Source organism: Lutra lutra, chromosome 1, assembly GCF_902655055.1.
Source record: "Lutra lutra chromosome 1, mLutLut1.2, whole genome shotgun sequence".
Lineage (NCBI taxonomy): Eukaryota > Metazoa > Chordata > Mammalia > Carnivora > Mustelidae > Lutra > Lutra lutra.
The window spans coordinates 101741857-101765454 of NC_062278.1; the positions used below are offsets into that span (position 1 = coordinate 101741857).

Sequence of the window (23598 nt, forward strand, 5' to 3'; positions counted from 1 at the left end):
TAAACTTACAAACTCTATAAAAATCATCCAGTCATAAACTTTAAACTACTCTTGCTATAGTGCCTGGTAAAGCTTCAATGGTTACTGATAAAAAACCTTACTAAGAGTCTGACTCTTAAAAATAATGGCTGAATGCCAAGAACAAGTAGCACCAAAATAAAGTCACAAGTAACTGGGCCATATTATGGATTAAGACGGATATGGGTAAAAAGGAAAGAATGAGTTAGACAGGAATGATGAACAGCAGTTGATGAGAAGCAAATTACTGTGTGTGTTCATTTAAAAAAAAAAAAAAAAAAAAAAAAAAAAGCTCACCCTGTATGTGATGTTGCTGAGTCCCATAAACAAACATCAGGCAGCATGATGTAATAGAAAGAGTCCTGGACTGAGCGAGGGGACCTCTGTTCTAGTCCAAGGCCTCAGTTCCTCATCTGTAAAATGAGGGTGCTGAATTAGAGATCTGAGAGGGCTCCTCTAGCTTTAACATTGAGGGAGTCTACGGACAAACTCAAGAAGCAGCAATAAAATGTAGGACTTTTGTTAACAGTGAAGTTTAACTGTTAACATTGGAAACAGTGGGTGGGAACAGAGATGAAAACAATGTTCATAAAATTTTGAACTTCAAACAGCAATTACTTTATAATTTTTAACAGCTAGAAAGGTTTTTACAATATACCAGCCTTAGCAGCATTACCATCTAAATGAGTGACCAAATTCTGACCTGAAAAACCCTATTCACCTTTGGTCTGCCAGACAGCCCAAGTAAACCTAGACAACAGTGCAGAAACACCTTTGTCTAACAATTATGTTAAGTGATAAAGTGCCTCACAAGTGTCTCCAATTAACTAACTGAACAAAAAATAAAATGACAAGAAAAAGTGATTAGAGTAAATTAAACAATTATTTAATTTTAATATGCAATAAAATAATTATGCTTGTGATATCCTTCTTTGTTAATGAGCATATATTCCCTATGCATAATAATTTTTTTTGTTAACTGGTAAATTCTTTTCCCAATGACACTTAGAAACATTTAAAAAGTGTTAAGTTCTCTACACTGAAAGAAATCAAGCTTCTACTAGTAAATAATAGAAAGGCTCTGGAGTCTCAAAAAATTGGTTGTTGTCTAACTGCAATTACCTAAATAACATTAATTGCCTGGTCTGAGTAAATACTTCAGGGTCTAATAAACTGAATATTGAATCTATTAAACTGAATACTACGTTTTAAGTTCATACATCAGCTGACATTCTGCTATTTATTTATTTATTGCTTACAAGAATGCTATGGTTCTTACCTGGCAGACTTAAAACTCCAAAGATCTAAGAACCGATAAACCTATCCACAATCAAGGTCTGTCACAAACCTACTCTTTTTAAGAATGTAATCTGTTATCTTTTAAAGGCTATAAATATACAACAAAACATTCAGTGGAAAAAAAAAAACTTAAAAAAAAAAAAACAACTTGTTTTTTAAAGCCTGTTTTATGCAAACTACCTAAAGTGATTATAAAATAACTTGACATACAGGCAATTCCATTAATTATTCATTTGAGCATTTCACCTTGGCAATATATTGCCTAGTAAGTTATTTAGAATCACTAATAAAATTCTCTCTAGTTGGTAGAAACAAAAGCAAAAATAAAGCAGTCTTGATGGCAATGAAATTTGTTCTTGATTAGTCTTAAAATGGTTGTGATATCTTTGTTATCTTTGAGATAAAAGAAAAATCTGTGAAACAAACTTTTCCTTTACAATGAATTTATTTTCCATTTTAATTTGGGTATTTTGACTTATAATCCTAAGGAGCTGATTAAAATAACCTTACTTAATGGCAAACAACAGAAATCAGGATGGATATGCAAAGCATATTTAGGGTTCTATTTTAAGCATGAGCTGTTTCCAGAAATTTTTTCCATCTACCTTACCACCCCCATGACTTTTTTCAGAGAGACTTAAACACTTAGCTTATTTACTGACAAAAATACTACAAATGATAAAATACTGTAAGCCATATTGTTTTTAGCCAGTATTATACAGATGTAAAAAAAAAACTTGGTCCTGCAAAATTCAGGACCAAACTACTAACTTAGGTAAATTTCTCCTCTAGGAAGGGTTGGTACCAAGATCAGCAGGAGCTAAAGGAGAATTTGAAATTTAAATAACTAGTTGGTACATCACATGAAGCCCACTGGATTGTTCCTAACTAAATTTCTATTTGTAGAACATCAACACATTTGTAATTCTTTCCACCACTTATGTAAGTCATCACATGGTATAATTTGCTCAAAGACCAAAGTACCTCATTTAGTTATCAATAATATAGAATTCTTGGAACACTATAAATGGCTAGAGCTGGGCACAACATAGCAGTACAAATGCTTTGAAAAAGTTATAATATCTAGAAATGGTAATTCTTTTTATTACTGCAATACAACTGGAGAGGAAAAAAAACAAAAGGCTAAAAATAAGTCCAACTCAGACTATTTTGGTTACTAAGAAAACATGAAGCCTTTATAACACCATGCAATTTCATAAAGCTTTTTGTTTTCTAAAACATATTTAATAACTGTTTAGTTTTGTTGGAAATTCTTGTTTCAGGACTGGGGAAGAAAAAAGCTACCAATAAGAAAGCAACTGAGTTGATCAAATGAATGGCTAAAAATCTCACATCTCACTATTACAATTTGTAATTACTAATTTGTAATTATTAATATTATTTTACTTTTCTCTCATCCTCACCTACTTAAAATTTATTCTGATACATAACATTTTAAAACTCTAGCCTATCAGAATAGATTTCCTAAGGGTAAATAAGGATAAGAAATGAATTAGTATTTTATAAATGTTATACTTAATATTGGGTATTATATTTTAATGGCACTACACCTATCTTTCCAAGTGTTATAAAAGAACCACAAAATTCTGGAACAATGATCATTTGCCTTTTAACCCAACAACTCATTAACATACTATGACCACATTCCTAAAATATAGGTTTTTAAAAACAAATTCTAAATAATACATTATATGTTAATAAAAATAATTTCAAAAACCCAAATTCTAATTTAACCTGGCGAACAATTCTAGCATAAAAATTATGCAGCGTTCTTCTTTTGATAAATGAATACAACATACTTAGAAAAAATGCATCCTAAGTCAAAATTCATAAATGACAACTGGTCAATTTAAAAAATGGAAAGAGATCTAATAGTTGTCTCTAATACTATTTTCACAAACTTGTTCAAAATAAGCAACCCAAGGGATTCCATCTCCCATTAATCATACTTGACTCTAAGCATACTCTAATTATGTACCCATCCCCTCAGAATTTGTATATTATAAATGATCTTAATGAACCTTTGCTATATCACTTTGAAGGAATCAAATTATTTGTGTGGATATGTTTTGTCTTCTCACTTTTATTGTTCATTTTCACTTCTGTATCTTTCTGTATCCTAAAAAGTTCAGAGCTCAGTGTACAGGCACAAAAATGACAGTCATAAACTTAATTTTAAGTATTTTCAAATAAAAAATATCAATTTTCATTAGATTACTAACAACCTATTAACAAATAGGAAGCTGATTAAGAAAAATACTACCTACTATTATTTTTATAACATTTTATTGTGAAAAATTTTATACACACAGAAAACACTTTAAAAACTGTACAGAAGTATTCACACGGCCACCACTAGGATTCAGAATTAACATTTCCTTTTATTTGTCTTACCATTCTCTCAATTGATCTAACTACTGAAGCATTTCAAAGTAAGCTGCAGATCCGTATACCTTCCCCATATAAACTTCAGCTTCTCTATTAACTATTTACAGTAAAGTACTTAATACAGTGTTTGTTTCAAAGAAAAAATTTACATAATATACAATGGATAGATATTAGGTTTACCATTCAAAGATATACTCGAGTAACCCAAATCCCTAACAGACACAGGGTATTACCATCACCCTAGAAAGTTCTCATATGCCCATTCCTGCTTAAACCCTGTCTCCAACACCCATGCATCCATTTTTCTTAGCCCTGCCAACTACTCTTTTTTAAAACATTAATTTTGCCTGCCCCACCCTAACACACAATAGGTAAAATTTGCCTGTTTTTAGGACATGATATAAATGGTATCATCATTATGCCCTAGTTTTACATAAGGCTATGTTCACTCAGCATTCTGGTTCAGGAATTACCCCCAAGTTGCTGCCAGTATCAAGACTCTGTTCCTCTCTATTGCTCAGCAGTGTTGGGTTGTATGCACACAGCAGTTTATCTATTTTCTTGTTGACAGACATCTGAAATGTTTCCAGTGTAGGGGTCAGCCACATATTTGGCACAGTTTCTATACAGAATCTGGAATTCCACCATTGTGGTTCCTTCTTTTGCAGGATTTCCTCTCTCTTCCTCCTGCTGGACTCCCATCACTCCACAGCTGCTGTGGTATTCCTGAATTTGATCTGATTCCTCAAGCCAGTAAAGACTGCAAACAAGCCAGGAGAAGCCTGCCTGAAGCAAAACACCAGCAAGATGAGAAACTCACCCAAGGGCCATTCCTTTTTGTTGTTGTTGTTGTTGTTAAAGAAATTGCTTCAAGTCCAGTTCCTACTTTTGTTTGCTCTACAGTGTCCACATGTTTTTTCACATACCGTCCAGAGGCTGTATTCACAATCAGTGGGAGGATTTGTCTAGGAGGAGCCACTACTTCATATTTAAAATTATAACTCCCTATTTTTCCACTTCAGAAAAACTATTCTTTCTTTTCCACAAGGGCTTGACTAATCTAGTCCCTTTCGATCCAAAGAGTCAAACTAAACCAAGAAAAGGTCTCTGTGAGTGGGAGATGTTGAGAGCTGGAGGAGGGAATACTGTAATTCTGTCCATGAACCAAGGCAAGTTCCAAAGGCAACCCAAGACATGTATGTAGAACACACCCAAAGAAGATTTTGAGACCCTTGACATAAGCCACTCTTCAGATACCACACTAACCCTGAGTGGTACATGCAAGGAGTAGGCCCACAGCAGCACAACAAAGCCTCTGAACACTGAACTGGCATTGGAGGCTGACACTGCCATGCCACAGACAAGGAGAACTAACCACGCGGATCACCTGTTTTACTTAAAAAACAAAACCCACAACATTCGTAAGATACAATCCAAAATTATTTAACATACACAGGATCAGGAAAATCTGACCAACTCACACACAAAAAAAGACCAGAATGAGGCCCCAATCTTGAGATTATTCAGATGTGAGCATTAGCAAACACAAAATGTTAAGGCAGCTATTTTAATCCACCCTCCACAAGGTGAAAGTGTATTAACAGAAAAGACAGAAGCTCTCAGAAGTATGAAAAGAACCAAATGGAAACTTTACAAGTGGGAAAAATCTAGGGGAAAAAAAATGACTTGACAAGTACAAGCACAAAAGAACACGAACACTGAATAACTGATTTCCCAAGAAAGAAAATAACACAAACAGATAAGAAAAATATCTAATTTTAATAAAAGAAAAATTTTTCCCAAAATTTTGCATCTTTAGAATTTTAAAGAATGCTGGACTACCTGAAGTTCATCTGGTTCAAGTCTTGGTTCTGTAACTATAACAAATGATGGGGCGCCTGGGTGGCTCAGTGGGTTAAAGCCTCTGCCTTCAGCTCAGGTCATGATCCCAGGGCCCTGGGATCGAGCCCCACATCGGGCTCTCTGCTCAGCAGGGAGCCTGCTTCCCTCCCTCTCCCTCTCTCTCTGCCTGCCTCTCTGCCTACTTGTGATCTTTGTATGTCAAATAAATACATAAATAAAATCTTAAAAAAAAAAACTATAACAAATGATGAAATGGCATCAGTTCTCTGAGCTCTAAGTCCTTCTTTGTAAAATTAGGACCTACTTAGGACAACTTACTTAACTTTATAATGCAGACGCATTGTTAGAGAAGACAGGTAGTTAGGCTCTAACAGGATACCTGGAGGTCAACAGCAAGGGAGTCACACAGCCAGCTGTGGGGAACATCAGAGGCCTGCCTGGCCACACTCCACATGAAACCTGAACCAGACAGGCCCACGATGGCAGATGCCACCACAGGGAAACCACTGACCCAATGACGAAGAAAATTCACAAAACCCTCATCCCCACTCCAAGTAATGGATATTCTAACCCCTAGTTAACAACCTTCAATAAAAGACAGAAACCCAACCCCCCCCAACCCCCCCACTGCCCTGGCCCCAGGGCAGCCCACATGCTCCAGTTTCTTCCCATCCCAGCTCTCACATCTCCAGAGTGTGTACTTTCACTTTAATAAACTTTCTTGTTTGTGTCATTCGCCCCTGTGTTGTGTTTCTGTCGCTGAATTCTTTCTTATGACAAGACCAAGAACCTTTGGTGACGGCACCTTAGGAACACAGGCTGGGTCTCTCCCCCAGTTCACCTGGCAACACCATGATCTAATTCTAGGAATGCTCTAAAGGTCATTCCTGTTTCCCCAGGCCTTAGCATTAGCCAAGTTCTTCACTGCTCTGATTACTTGTTTCTGGCAGATAAGGAGAACCCACAGGTCAGGAAGCTATGACTAGCAAAGTCTAGGGCAACACTGTCAACACACATACAATGTAAGCCACAATGCAAACTACATTATATAATCCTAAATTTCTAGTAGTCACATGAAAAATTTAAAGAGAAACAGGGGGCAATTATTCTAATAATATATTTTACTTAACCCAGTATACAACCCAATAAAATACATATGATCTATACATATATTTAACCCAAATGGGATTTCTTATAATCAATATTTCAAAATCAAGATTATACCTTGTCTTCGGAATCTAGTATGTACTTTATATTTACAGCACATCTCAGCTATGACTAGTCGTATTTCAAGTGTTCAATACCACACATCGCGAGTGGCTACACTATATACTGCAGGTCTAGATATGGCGGTGGAAGGGCAAAGGGAAAGGGACATAATGGCAAACAAGGGCCATGGTGTCTGGATGAGTCACAGAACACACACGCACACACACAAACTACAGACTGGTAATGATAAAAAGGACAGTCCTACATGGCAAGAAGATCAGAGAAAGTTTGTTTTTAGAGCCCACTTTAAGGGGGAAAAAAAAGATACATAAATGACTTCCATATCATTTCAAACTACCTGAATTTAAAGTATTTCTTTTTATGAAAGCTACTGTTTACTTCATCCTATCCACAACTGTGGGGAAATATCATGTAGGGAATATATTAAAAGGCATTATAAAACAAAATATTTCTCAATTAAATGGTTTTAAAGATTTAGGGAAGGAAACCCAAAATATACTTCAAAAGTAGACAATATTAACATCAAAGGTTTTATTGTGATTTAGTTTCTGAAATTTCGGCCAAAATATCAAATCCCTGCTTTGAATGAAAGCAACAAAAAGTCTTAAGTAAATTTACAAATACCGAAACCTCTCTCTATTTTAAAAACAGGTATAATTTTTTTGTTTTGGACAGTATAACGATTTTATTCCTTAACTGTTTCTCATGCAAAAAAAAAAAAAAAAAAAAAAAAAAAAAGGGATCTTTGTGAGAACCTAGGCTCCCACCCTAGTTTCATCTTGCCACAGTTTCAATCTTCTCAGAATTGCAGACATACTCAGGAAAGGACTGTGGAAACAAGACCTGGTTCAGAGTGGACTTTACAATTTATTATCTATGCAATTATGAACAGGAATAATGGATTCCTCATCTATAAAACAAAGATATTAACAACCTCACAAGATTACACAAGAGATTTAAGCAAGATATTTACTAACACAGAACATTCACTACACCTTCCATTTCTGGTCTGATTTTTATGTACTTTATCATTTATCAAAAAACTTTTAAATCAATCAAAATGTTTTTCACATTACACAGAAATAATTTAAATGTCTCCTACACATTTAAATTATTTCTGTGTAATGTGTTCTAAATTCGCAAACCCTTATGTTCCTAAGTCATTTTTTAAAAGTATCAGATTATAGGGGCGCCTGGTGGTCAGTCTGGTTAAGTGTCTGACTCCTGATTTTGGCTCAAGTCAGGACCTCAGGGTCATTAGTTCAAGCCCTGCATCACTGGGCTCTGCCCTGGGCTCAGCACTGTTCGTGGAGCCTGCTTAAGAGTCCCTCTCTTCTGGAGTCTCCCTCTGCCTCTTCTCCACACTCTCTCACTCTTAAAGTATCCGATTATAATGAACTCAAAATGATCCCATTAAACATCTGAATAAAAATAAACATCAAATCAGACTGTCTTTTATATAATATAGTGAAATAAGAACTTTAGCATCTTTTTCTTTTTTAAAAAAGATCCTCCTTATAGGAGGAAAACAGCAATCAGAGGGAAGGAGAGAAAATAGTCAATGAGAAGGATCTCTATTCCAATGAACCAAAAACAATCCAAAGATATGACTGAAAGCATAAAAAGGGCCAACAAGGAGAAGAGAACAAACAGTACACATATTAAAACCAAAAATTCCTGTCTTTTACATACCAAACTTTACTAAGAATTTCTTTGGGAGCAAAAAATTAAAAATTAAGAAACAACAACAACAACAATAACAACAAAACGCATTACTGTGCACTAGAAAGATACATGGATTGATGAAAGAAAGGAGCAGTGGAAATAAAAAGAGACTCCTAACGGTTTCAATACACCCAAAAAACTTGCAATGGCCTGTAGGCTTCAAATTTTATGGCTATCTTGCTAATATGAAAGCACGTGGCCCAACCCTGAATGTGTTAGAACCTAGTAAGACTGAATTTAACATAGTCTGGGTAGTTTGAGAAGTTGGAAATACTTAGAAATAAGGCCAGAAAACAATCAGAAATAGTACACTTTTTGTTTCAATGTTATTCCATCAACCACCCATCCTTCTACCTCTATGTGGGTTTTAAATTCTTGCTCTCACTCTACTCTGAGTCCCTTGATGTAAGAAGAGAGCTAGGTTTTGTTTCTGACTGCATGGTGCCTATATTAAGAATCTATGGAACTGACACCAAAATTATGTGAAGCATGAAGATAAATTTTTAAATAACAAAAACAACCCACCATAACAAGTTCTACTACAACATTTAATATAAGGCTTAAATCCACGTAAGAATCCAAGCTTTCTTTGACTTTCAGATGATAGATAACCACAATCTTTCAGGTCCCATTTTAGCTATAGAAACCTCAACATTATGTAACATCATCCAATGGTAAAGATACAGGAGATCAATTAAATATAACTCCAACATGTATATGCTCTCCTTTTCTGAGTTTATCTTTTTTTGTTGTTTTTAATAAAAGATAAACTAGACATTTTCAAAGAGACAACTGCTCAGACATATACAAAGGCATAAGCCCTTCTGAAAGAAATTGAGCCTGTATGTATTTTCAGCTTCATCCATTAAGGGAGGAAAAATACCCTAGAGACTAAGAGTTTTTTAATATATCCATTTTACTACTGATTTGAAAATTAGTTCTCCAGAAGCAAGAATTCTCAACCAAAAGAAAATACTTCACACAATGCCATCTATATGGTAATGCCATTCGTTCTTCACATTTAATAACACCACTTCAAAATTACAGGACAGTGAAAGATGATAAATAACGACAATAAATTTTTCTACAACAAAAAGAACAAATGAATTTACAGATAATATGATTAAAAAGTAGACAGTAAAAGAGGGGCGCCCGGGGGGCTCGGTTGGCTAAGCATCTGCCTTTGGCTCAGGTCATGATCCCCAGGTCCTGGGATCGAGTCCCGCACTGGACTCCCTGCTCAGTGGGGAGTCTGTTTCTCCCTCTGCCTTGCTGCTTCCCCCTGCTTGTGTGCTCTCTCTCACAATAAACAAAATCTTTTAAATACAGAAAAATTTTTTTTTTAAAAAGTAGATAGTAAAAGGGAACAGAGATCACTGCTTCTTGGGAGCTACTTGGGAGGGTCACAACTCTTTGGGGCCTTATCTTCAATCTAACAAGCCACAACTTTTATCAGTTCTCAAGTTCTGGCTTTATCAGATAATCAAGTTCTGGGTGAACAGATGTTAACAAAACACACTAGAGCAACGTGAGAACGAGAAGAATGATCTACTAATTCACACTGAGAAACACAACTGCAGCCCGGAGTATTCACAAATGCACAAGTGTTGGTAGCACCCGGTCCACATCTCGCCACTCAATTTCCTTAGGAACTAAGCAGGTTCTTTCCACAAACACTTGAGGGTCAGCTCTGGCCAGAGGTTAGGTCAGGGAGGAGTTGCCAAGGAGCTGATACCCTCCCCACCGCACAGCATAACTCCACCAATCGGGAATGAGAGTTGATAGACAAATCACTCCAGCTTCATTGGCCCTGGAGTGCAACAACTCAGAGGCATTGTTCTATTCTATCTCCCAAGGTATAGGATGTAAGCCCCCAAGTCCACAACAGTAACCTACTCTTTAAGGCGGCTGTCCTGGCCTCTTTGTCTCTTATTTCCCCACAACTCCCCACTCCCACAGGAACTTTCTGGGTTCACTTTTCAAGTAAAACAGTTCTTTCAAGGGTCTCATTCCACTGAAATCAAATCTAAGACAACTGGTGAGCATGGTTATTTTTTCTTAGTAGGAAAATCTTACTGTTAAGCCAAATTAATTTTAAGAAGTTGTGGGATGACTACAAAATCACAAAAAGAGAAAATAAGAGGTCTAAAGAACTGGTCAAAAAAAAAAAGACATTTATTTGAAAATAAGGATCTATCTTTCGAATAGTTCAAAGTAGAAGATACACAAACAGCAGTAAAACATACAAACTGATGCAAATTACAACTACAGTGAGATACCATTTATCTATCAGATTAAATGCACATAGACAGACAGACAGACACACAGACACCCAGAAAGTTCTGACTATACACTGTTTGCAAGTGAGTAAACAGCCAACCTCACACATTGCTGGAAGGAATTTAAGATGCCATAATGCCTAAGGGAATTTGGCAAATTGCCTTAAAAAATGCATATTTATGATCACACCTAAAACTCCCATTCTTGAAACGGATATGGTACATCCATGTAAAAGACTATCACACAGCCATGAAAAGGAATGAGGACTGAGTCCATACAGTGCTATAAGATGATCTCCAATATAAGTATATACGTGGGTTTGCTTATTTTTTATTTTTTTATTTTTTTTAAGGATTTTATTTATTTATTTGACAGACAGAGATCACAAGTAGGAAGAGAGGCAGATGGAGAGAGAGGAGGAAGCAGGCTCCCCGCAGAGAGCCCGATGCGGGGCTCAATCCCAGGACCCCGAGATCATGACCTGAGCCGAAGGCAGAGGCTTAACCCACTGAGCCACCCAGGAGCCCCTGCTTATTTTTTTTAAACTAGCAATTACAGATAAAAATCGGTTACCTAAAAGGGAAGTAAGAAAATAAAAATGTACCTTATTTTGAAGTAGCATAAGTGTTTTATATATAATTATAAAACAACACTATCAAAATATTTAAATTCTAAATACTAAAAATAAAATGAAATAAAAGGACCTTACTATATAACATTAAATATTAAATTTCATATTTCAAATATTTATTTCGTAAAATGAAATAAATGGACCTGACTATATAATAAGATGGCAGAAAAATTGTGGATTTTTCTTCCAAGTGGATTTACTTCAAGTACTATAAAAGTAATACTTTGACTGTAAACTTCAGTGGGACATAGGCCGAAATTTAGGAATCATATTAGTGCTACTGGTTTAAATATAGAAATACATATTCAGATAAAAATCAGTATTAATATGACAGTTCTATATGCATTTTATATATTTTAACTCACAGGTTTCACTTATATAGTCTGTATTTTATATTTTAATAATATATGCTATTTTCTATTACATTTATATTTAATAATACATAATATTATAAATATATAAAAGGAAAGTTTATGTAAAAGCCAACTTAAAAAGGCTCCTTGGCCAAGACCATTTGAGCATCATAGTAAGAATAAACACTGTAATGCAATACACATATAAAATATTTAAATCCACAGGCCCAATGATACTTTAAAAAAAAAAGTCCTCATTGGTCTGCTTTCCCAAGACTCTAGGAAACAACTCAATAATTTGAAAAGTGGTAAATAAAGGAAAGAATCAAGTATTTCATATGCCTTTCCTGTGCAAACTGTGCCACAGAGTAACCAAGTATCTGATGAGAAAAGTTTCTCTCTACAGAGATATTACAAGTCATAAATAATGCCTTGATATAATTAGGATATCAACATCTTGCATGTTCTCATTGAAGTAAGAAATCTGAACAGTGAGCAACAGTGACCTAATATCACAGAGACAACTAAATATGTACATCTTCATGGAGTACTTAAGGACCTTCTTATGAAATATTCTGTCACCCTGACACCACAAAATAAAGAAAAACCTGAATTAGATTAAGCTCTTAGATTATGACTGCTGATTTGCAAAAAAGCACAAGGGAAAGAGAGGCTTTTTACTATAGAGATGCAATTAACAAAACACAAAATGAGGCATCTCACATGGTAAATAAATTAAAAGGGAAAAAATGCAGTAAGAGACAGAAGAGGAAGATGTACATACCAACCAAATGTAATTACATGGATTTTGTTGTGATTTTATAGAAACAACTATTTACGAGCAAATGAGGAAAACAAACTAAACGGCTATTTAGTAACATTAAGAAATTATTGGATATGATCTCATATCCATTAGAATGTTCACTATCCAGAAAGAAAGGAAGGAGAGAAGGAAAGGGAGGGGAAGGGAAGAGGGGAAAGAAAAGAAAGAAAAGAAAGAAAGAAAGAAAAGGAACACCACCGAAAATAACAAGTGTTGGAAAGAATGTAGAGAAAAGAAAAATCAGAACTCTTGTGTACTTTTGGTGGGAATGAAAAATGGTACAGCCACTCTGGAAAACTGTTTGGAGGTCCCCATATGATCCAAGAGTTTCATATCTGGGTATATACCCAAAAGAAGTAAAAGAATCTTGAAGAGATATATGCACACACATGTTCACTGCAGCATTATTCACAACAGCCAAAGATGAAAGCAACCTAAATGTTCAATAACGAATGAATAAAGAAAATATGGTATATGTATATAATGGAATATTCAGCCTTTAAAGAGAAGGAAATCCTGTCACATGCTGCATGCTACAAAACTGATGAACCTAGAGGACATTATGCTAAATAAGCCAGTCACAAAAGACAAATACTGTGTTTCTACTTATACTGTATAAAGTAGTTAACATCAAACTCAAAACCAAAAATTAAATAAAATGGTTGTTGCCACCTACTGCCAAGAAGGGGAAATGGGAGGGTTTTGTTCAATGGGTATCAGTTTTGTAAGAGGAAAAAGTTCTAAAGAACTGCTGTACAATGAGAATATAGTTAACACTACACTTAAGTATACTAACTGCACACTTAAAAAAAGATAACAAATTTTGTTTTTTACTACAATTTTTCAAAAGTATATTTGAATCCCTTTTCAAATAAAAAATAAATTATTGTTAATTTTTAAAGTGTGAAAATGGTATTGTGGTATATATTTTTAAGTAGTCCATATCTTACATAGATACATATTAAAATATTTATGAATGAAATGTGGTACATGTATTGGCTCCAAAATAACTGGGGGGGGGGGGGGGAGTGAAAAGAGACATAGAACAACGGGGTTAAAGAGGAAACAAACCTGGTGATTACTGCAGCTGGGTGAGAGTTCATATGTTATTCTGTCTTCTTCAGTGTATATTTGAAAATGTGCTCAATAAAAAGTTAAAATACTAATATACACTTGTTGGCCAATGGCTTCTATTAATCAATGAGATATTTACTGAAAAGAGTATGCAACATTTATTTAGGAAAGTAGCTGTAAATCACAAAGATGTAAGGTGCAATTAGAGTTAAAATAGTTTGTACCTAGGCAAGTGAAGAGTAAGCAAAAAAGAGTTATTATGAATCCTCCATCCTTATTTGTATCACAAACAAAGTTGAGGTTGGGGGTGGGAGACAGAAGTTATACATTCCCACAAAGCATTCCTTGATGGCATTTTCCGGGGGAAAAAATATAGGATACTATGTAGCACAGGTTTCACTAAAAACCTGGGCATCTCTCAGGTTCATGAGAAAACTACCACCAAGAACCAATACCTATAAATTTATTTGCACATCATGCAAATGTGTACAAATGGCTGTGGTGTCCTCAGACCACAAGCAAGTTTTTTTGTAATCTTGGCCTTCTTCGTCTCTAATGCTGACACTAATTTAGAACCAACATAAATGAACATAAATTTCTGTGATCATGACTTAAAAATCATTTCAGGACTTCTCAACAAAATTGGCAAAGGAGTTGGAAATAATCTGATTTGAAATACAGTCTAAGAGCTGTTCCAGAAAACATCACAATGTATAGTTTCTGTGAGGGGCACACTAAAAAATTCACTTGAAGATAAGCACTAAGAAGAGAGAGCCCCGGGGAGCCTGGGTGACTCAGTGAGTGGGTTAAGCCTCTGCCTTTGGCTCAGGTCATGATCTCAGTGTCCTGGGATGGAGCCCCGCCTCAGGCTCTCTGCTCAGCGGGGAGCCTGCTTCCTCCACTCACTCACTCACTCTCTCTCTCTCTCTCTCTCTCTGCCTGCTTGTCTGCCTACTTGTGATCTCTAATAAATAAATAAAAAGTCTTTAAAAAAAAGAGAGAGAGAGAGAGAGAGAGCCCCTTGCACACAGCACCAGAACCTCAGATACCCAATAGGCCTGCTTAATGGATTCTCAAGGGGGACATGCCATAAATTGTTAAGGCTCCAACAATCAAGAAAACCAACAGATTTCAAATGTGAACTTCAAACATAAAGCCAAGGGCAGGTAATCCAAATGATGGCGCTGATTTACCACAGAGCTGTTTCTTGCATGAGAATCTGTAATGCTCCAAAGGAAACAGCAGATTTAACATTGGTTAAATGTTAAATTGGTTACTGAGTCACCCAAGCACCTTAAAGAACCCAGCAAGTGTCTCATAAATTAACGAAGAACCACAGATCCTTCATGCAAGGTAAGGCCGTACAAAAAAATTCTTATTTTCTTCAATATCTGCCATTAACTGCTGAGAGAGAAAGGCAACAGGGAGAGGAAACCTTCCTTTTAAGAACATACTGACAAGTTCATCTTTAAAATGAATCACTTCCTAGGATATGTTCACAGATAATTCATCTCATTCACTCATCCTGGTTCTAGTTAATTTTTAGTAGCTTTTATTTCAGACTGATGCATCCACTATTTCCCACCAAATTCTATGAACCGTTATCAGTTTCTATAGCTACCTGATTTAATGTTTTGAATAAAAGTCTGGTTAAGTAAAAATAATTAAAAATTTTAATAATGTACTATAGAAAATATTTTGAAATAGATCATTAATTCTAAAAAACCCAGAAAGTAAAAATTCATTCTTCTACATTTACTGAACTCTAAAATACATACCAATACCATTTAGATAAGGAATTACTTTTTGTATGGGAGAATCATTCTGATTTTACTTACCAGTAATGACATCACTTAGTCTACAGTGAGAATAAACTTTAGAAATCTAGCCCGATTTTATCATCTAATTTTACAAGTTTCTGCCAAAATCCCAGACATACACAGAAAAGAAAGCAAATCTCAACTCCTACAGAATGGCTTTTCTGCTGTATAATATAGTTCACAGATTTTTATTCCAGAGAGAAAGGTTTCTAAAATGATGTTTTTAGGGCGCCTGGGTGGCTCAGTGGGTTAAGCTGCTGCCTTCAGCTCAGGTCATGATCTCAGGGTCCTGGGATCGAGTCCCGCATCGGGCTCTCTGCTCAGCAGGGAGCCTGCTTCCCTCTCTCTCTCTCTCTCTGCCTGCCTCTCTGTCTACTTGTGATCTCTCTCTGTCAAATAAATAAATAAATAAAATCTTAAAAAAAATAAAAATAAAAAAATAAAATGATGTTTTTAAATAGTAACAATGGCTCTCCTGAAAATCATTCATTCACTAAAAACAGGTAGACCTTTAGCCATTTAACTGCCCATTATCTGTAAATATTAAGATAAATACAACATGCAAAAAGACTATTTTGTAAGATGATTGACAAAACACAAAGAGCTATTACTGATGCTATAACCCCAACACAAAAATTCTATTCACAAAGTATAGCCCACTTGTTAAAATAGTATCATTGCTATATAATATTTTTCATCCTGGCAACCATAGCCAAGAGGCTATAAAATCTATGGATAATGGAAATCTCCAAACTAAGGGTTCACCCTTTTCTTTTTTAATTAGATAATAAAAATTACTTTAAGTAATTACACACATTTTTAAACCATTTCTTTACTCCAGAACATAGATGTATTTTGTCAAACTGTGAGAAACTTTAAAAATTCTTAATAGATGTTGACAAATAAGAGAATAATAAAAAGACCAATTAAAATACTAGCATTTGGAGTGGGAGGGATTCTTACCATTGGCAGTGCATTGATGTGGGGATGTGCAATTGAATATCCGGTACCGCCAATCACAAGTTTCTGATGCTGAGAAAAAGGAGAGTAAAATATTCAGTGTGCCCTAAAACAAGTTCAGCTTAAGAAATTTCACATACCAAATATTCATGTATCAAATTCTATTTATGTCTGTAAGGTCCCCATCACCAGTGATTATCTTTCTCTCCTTCCACAACTGTTATCAGGAGCAACAGCAGCAACTTTTGAGTAGTATGTGGCAGGCCCAGAATCTTTACAACATTCCTAGAAGGCTAACACAATGAACAAAATGAGAGTGGAAGAGATGAAACTGCACAAAGTGCAATTTTGTACACTTCACCCTGATTCAACTTAACTTGTGCAAATATTACTGCAACAGGGCCCAGGAGTGTGTGTTCATAATCTATGATCATGAGTCATGAAGACTGGTATCGACTGGTTTTCTACATATTCTGTTTAATAAAGACAAACGCATGGTTGGTTTCAAGTTCAATCTCTTCAGAGTTTACGTTTGACAGAGCTGACGCAGTCCCCTGAATTGCTAAGCCACAGCCTTCTGTGTCAATATACAAGCTGTTGTTCACGTACCCTGCCAAAGTGGCAGCTCTCAGGTGGAACACGGACCATGGCAGACGCCACCATGTGCTGGGCCGGAGCACAGCTTCATGCGAGAGGGCAAGCGGACTGTCACAGAAAGGAAAGCAGGAGCTTTACTGCCAATACCTCACTAGTGAATTAAGTCAGCAAACACTACAAAGATAACTCACCAAATACACGGAATAAATGGAGAAAGAATTTAATCCCTTGACATCTGCTCCTCTCTGATCTGATCTTTCACAGACTAGAACTCTCATTTGTGCTCGCTGTCAACTCCAAGGCCATACTAAACAAGTGCAGTGCTACTACAGAACTTTCAGGAAGTTACAATTTTAGGAATTAAAATAATATTTATTAAACATGGCACGAACACACTGAAATTATAGATAGCTACGTCAACACACAATATCCCACCAGTCACTGGCACTTCAGAACACTGTAGTGAGCACCAAGGTGTTTTGGCACGAGACGCTGGTGAACTAGTCAGTAGACCCTTTCTAACACCTACAAAGAGAAATGTTCTACAGACATCATGATTGAGTCCAAACAAAAACTAAATTAGAGTTACCACTAGGCTCTATCTCTGGATTATCTGTTACAAATATCAGTTGTTTTATCATAAAGATTTCATGAATTTTTGAGTTATAAGCTATATAGAGCTACTTGTTATCTAAAAACTGGCAGGCTACAACGTATCAGAGAAAAGTTTTGCATACATTAGTTCTACTTATTTATAAATAATTAACATGTGCTCCTAAATTACATACATCTTAAAACACAGAAAACAAAAGTTAAAAAAAAAAAAAGATGTGTGCTCATATGTCAAATATCCTTCTTTATAATCTCTTATGATTTTAACCATCTTTTAAAATGATTAGATCGTGGTAGGTGAAAAGCTCATTCTAGTAGTTTAAAGTATCAATGCTATCATTACATTGTTTCCTATTCACATTTCTTATAGTCAGGTTTTTATGTATAAATCTTTAAATTATTAGTCTGTTTTGGGAGGTCTGGTAGAAACTAGATAATTAAGCCATAAATCAACATGATCAAACCTAAGTAAATTTATAGAAATAAGCTCAGACACATGGCAATTCCCAGAAAAGGGGTGAAGAAGGGCTGGGAGGGTCACTGCTACTCGGTGGAGCTCCCACTCTTCCACCTTAGACAGGACTTTCTGACATCGGACTGAATAAAAGGTAGAAATCTGAACTTCTATGTTAAATAACATTTAATTTTTTAAATTTAAAAATACACAAAGAGACTAACAGAGCCCTGTACGCCAATGGATACTTATTTTCACATACACTATGTGTATGGTATACACATACCACACAGAAACTCACACCAATCTATCTACCTTTGGAAAATCCTAAACTAGGTCATTCCAGTTGCTAGTCTTTCTTGTTCCTCCTCTGCTTGATTCTCTTAGTTTTCTCTTACTTTTCTGTGATTAGTGAGTCTTTTCTTTCATCACTCTCGCAGAGGTCTCTAATTATCCTTTCTCTACTTTTATTTTCTTCATTGATTCATTTAGCTTTTCCTTTCAGACTATACCCCCTTAAGGGAGAGGGTCATAACAGCAATTTAATAAACATTTAAGTAGTTAAATATCTGATTCTAAGATTTGAAGGGTAAATAAATTGGCGGAAAACGATATGTCAACAGGTACACCCATTTGCACATACAACACAATCTGAAAAACTGAGGAATTTCCTTTTTTAAAAAAAACTTATTTCTTTATTCCACAGAAAGACTGATTTTGTGAGCAGGAGGAGAGACAGAGGAAGAGAATCTCTAGCAGACTCCCCACTGAGCTTGGAGCTGGACATGAGGCTCAACCTTATGACCAAGATCATGACCTGAGCTGAAACCAAGAGTCAGACACTTACCCAACTGAGCCTCCCAGGTGCCCCAAAACAGAGGGATTTCAAAAATATAGATATATGATATATGATATAATATGATCTGATATTTCCTGGGCCACATTTTGGTTTCTACATTAGCTGTTCTCCTAGTCAACTCATTTAGCCATGCCCTGGCCATTTTGTGCATTTATAAAGCATATCACACAATTCTTCAGCTTATAACATGAATTATTTGAATTTTAAAAGATAGAATTATATATCCTACAAAAAGATTACAAAAATATAAGGTGTTTTTAAGATAATCTGACAGAATATATTAAAACTATTTGTACTAAAGTAATTCAAGTTGTCCAAAAAAACCAAAATGTGTATCCATTACACTTGCCTTTATAATCACACTTGCCGCACATCTCCTACTCTTCACCACAGAATGTCACCAGTCCCTCAATTTTCTGTCAATTTGGCTGCTATGACGTAACTCATTCATAGCAGAAATTACCTTCTACTATCACTCTGGCCACAAACCTAGTCCATCCCTTTCAAGGCTCAGCCCAAATCTGCTTTCTCCCTTGATTATTCACCCCACTACCCATTGAGACACATATGAGCCTCCTTTATTACAACTGTGTAGTGCCTTATACTCTTATCGTGCCTCCCCTACCAGACCTCTTGAGACCAGGGACTTACTTGTTCACCTTACTGTACCACAAAAGACCTAAGAATAGTGAACAGGAAAGACACAGTTCTTAAGACCATAAGTTGACTAAGTATTGTATTATTCGTAATATAACATAGGAATAGGTACACATGTATTTGAAAATAAAACACAATACAGACTATTACAGCACAAATTAATTATATTGATAAGGGACAACTTACGGTGGATTTTTGATTTAAAAATGTTTAGGAAAGCTTGGCTATTACCAGTAATTTTAGTACCACTTCTAGGAAGTAGCAAATAAAGGCTGATATTTAGCCATTAAAAGAAAACTCAAAGAGCATGTGATCAGTCACATTATAAAATTAGTGTTAAAACAAGCAAGTACTTTGTGTACTACATAAACTAAACCCATTTGCTTTACTTCTTGTAATGCAGTAAATGTTTGTAGGCTTTGGTTTTGTATCCAAATACAAAGCTTTGCTTTTACAATCTATATTTCAGGACATTTTACCTGAAGTAGATGGAAGTATTAATTTCAGAATAGAATTTCAGCACAAAAATAGACACTAACTCAGCACACATCTAAAATCTACCCCCTACATATAATTAGGATAACTTTTCTTTAAGATGCAAAAATCCTTTTAAAACAGCACAACAGTATATTCTGACTGATCTTCAAAATTATTACGCTTGAGGGGTGCCTGGGTGGCTCAGTGGGTTAAGGTCTCTGCCTTCAGCTCAGGTCATGATCCCAGCGTCCTGGGATGGAGCGCCGCACTGGGCTTTGTGCTCAGCAGGGAGCCTGCTTCCTTCTCTCTCTATCTGCCTGCCTCTCTGCCTACTTGGGATCTCTGTCACATAAATAAATAAAATCATAAAAAAAATTATTACGCTTGAGAAGTTAATGGATTATGAGTTCTTTCCCTAGGGAAAGGTACAAGCAAAACAAAAACGTGCTTATAGTTTAGTGTAGCAACATAATCTAATCTAGAACCTAGTTGCCAGAAACAAATTCAAGAAATTGTACCTCGTATCCTTAACAAATAGAAATTACAAGTGAATTTAAATTTCTGGAGAATTTGGGGAAATCATTCCAGGAATTAAGAGAAAAACATAATAATCCTAACATAATTAATCTGCTAAGAAAATGTTTATTAAATGAACTTCTTGGCAAAAGAAAAGTCACAGATAAAGGCCAAATTAAATTGCTTAGCACATGACTGAAAACACAACAAAAAGTAATTACCTGCAACTGGAACAATAAATATATATATATATTTGTAAAACAAAAACTTTCAACTGTATCTTCTCAATTCCACTAATCCGTTTCACTAAAGACTTTATTAGTTGTTTTCCTCCATATGGCAATTTCTAGTAACATACTAAGCATTCATTCATCAAGGCTGCTAAGTAAGCATCTGGATGTCTGCGCTCTCCTCTCCCCATTTTTATCTCCCACCCAGTCACGTACACTGATAATATTCTGGGAATCCAGATGATGAAGCTAGTGGAAGGGGGAAAGAGCCGTAACAGAAGAATATCTTAAGAAAACCAACCCTGAGGTCAGAGTGAAAGGCAGGATGGTACAGATCAAACAGCTCTGCCGTCACAGGCTATGATTTTCCACTCCCTTTTGTTATTTAGGTGACTCAGGAAAAATGCATTCAAAAGCTATATATTATGATCCCATTTTCCTAAAAATTAGATATACTCAATACCACAAAACCACATCAGAAACAACTTAAACATGCATTGGTGTCTAATCATCCTATTATTACTTACGTCAGTTGAGTTAGTTTCATTGGTTGCATCGTATGCAGCTGAATTCTGTATTAAATTTATATTAAAAAAAATTACTGTGCAAGAATAAGACAGCTATCTGAATTTATTCTGATAAGACAGCTATCAGATTTATTCTGAAATCTGCCTGTCAGAGAGTAAGCAATCCAGTTAAAGACAATAAAAACACAAATTCAATTAGAGAAAGTCACAAAGTTTTTAAAATTAAAGTTTAGTTTGGGCAGTTTCAAGTGTTACTGAAAGTCCCAATTTATTTTTCAGGCACGATATCTACCCATCAAAAGTTTCCAATTCACTAACTTTCAAAACGTGAAGAGAATGTGAACATGTGAAAAGGCTTAGATTCAAACTTGAGTTGTGATACTAGAAAGGTGATATAAAACATATGGATAAATACGCACTATTGTCAGTTGCTTTAAAAGTAAAAGTGAACATATCAACAAAGAAACTATAATTTCCTTTTCCAAAAAAACTGCTACTAAATTAATTGTGCAACTTCTAATTTATGATGCCTTAAAAACATGACAGACCTGACACTGTTTTCTTCTTAACGCAAAGCTGATAACAGCTCAACTTTTTATTTTTTAAGTTTCAGAGAAAGAAACAAGTAGAGGGGTGACAAAAGGCAATAGGAATAGTTCAGGATCTAAGAAGTAACAGGATGCGTAAGAAAAATCAAACTTTGCCTGTGACCACATATGTAGGTAGGTAAGTTACCTCAGCACCTGGAGAGTTAGAAGAAAAAACTGAAACAATTCCTACATCTTATTAGGTTTCTCATTCTTCCCAAAGGTTGAGTATTTGATTCAAGATACCAAGAATTTGAACAGCTAAATTAGGACAACACAAAAATCATTCTGCTGAACCATACATTCCCAGCAGAAATGAAACAGTTCTGCCAGGGATGTTGGGTCTTAACAGAAAGATTGTTCCAGATTGTGACACAGCAGGTCCCTCACTCAGATATAACTGGCCTAGAGTAGAATCTGCACATCAGGTACATGAAAAGCTCCCCAGGTGATCCTAGTTGGGGTTAAAAACCACTGGACTGGGAGCCTGGGTGGCTCAGTAGGTTAAGCCTCTGCCTTCGGCTCAGGTCATGATCTCAAGGCCCGCAGCGGGCTCTCTGCTCAGCAGGGAGCCTACTTCTCCCCATCTCTGCCTACCTGTGATGTCTGTCAAATAAATAAAATCTTCAAAAAAAAAAAAACAAAAAACAAAAAACACTGGACTTTGTGGCAAGAAAGGGCAGATGGGGTTTTACTAGTCAGATTCTAGTAAATAATCTATGGGCGGGATGAGGAGGTGGGGAGGAATGGAGGGATCGATTCTTTCAAATATTAGCACTGCAAAATGACTACTTCTCAGAACTAGGGTGGGAACCATACTGTATCAAGTAAATTAAAAGTTTTATTAATTTGATTTTAAGGTTAACCATAAAAAACAAAAGATAAATTCAACCTCTCTCCCTAAAAATGAATTAGGAAAGAAAGGACAATAGTGAAGACATCTTAGAAAGAGACCCAAAAAAAAGACTACAAGACAGAGAAGTTATCATTTAAAAAGCACAAAAGGAGCAATGCTGATACTTAAATTTAGATAAAGAGTTTCCCGAGTGAGACTCTTTATGTGACAGTATTGCAAGTAGTAGGTAGGAATTATAGAAAGTTATTTTTTTTCTGCTCAATATGATGGAAAACCGTCACACAAATCAACTGAAATGTTCGAACAAAACCTATATATATCACTCAGCACGAACGTTATTACAGTATCACATGGTAAGGGGTCATACATGTGCCCTGTCCAATTCCTTCCAACTCGGCTTTCAAGTATACTATTAGGCCCATCAGTAGCTTCTGTGGCCACCTCTGTGCAAGTTAGACTCCAGGAGGACAAATTAAGAGGGGAAAAAAAAAAAAAAAAGGCTGTACTACAGTAGAGGGGGTTAAAGAGCCTGTGCTGTGGAGCCACACAGATTGGGCTGGACTCCCAGGCTCGGAAACGCAGCATACTAGCCCATCAAAGGCAAGTTACTTAACCTCCTGGTACCTCAGTTTTCACATATGGAAAATAAATTGTTTTAAGAGTTGAATAACTTAATATTTATAAAGTGCTAAACAGTGCATGGTTTAAGATTCACATGCAATCATTTTTAAAATAATATAC

At 35.7% G+C, this 23598-nt stretch overlaps 1 protein-coding gene across 7 annotated transcripts in view; it reads right to left on the minus strand.

The window, feature by feature from the left end:
* The window catches only part of TBL1XR1 (TBL1X/Y related 1), a 169968-nt gene that overhangs the window by 69512 nt on the left and 76858 nt on the right, over positions 1-23598 (minus strand). For 4 of the 7 annotated variants that reach the window (XM_047730830.1, XM_047730837.1, XM_047730869.1 and 1 more), the window contains one exon: positions 16489-16557. The exons of 1 other annotated variant lie outside the window; for it this stretch is intronic. The gene's annotated coding sequence lies outside the window, so the exon portion shown is untranslated. Of the gene's footprint in view, positions 1-315; positions 432-16488; positions 16558-23598 lie in introns of all 7 variants that reach the window. 2 more of the 7 variants (XM_047730854.1, XM_047730857.1) reach the window with 1 other exon arrangement.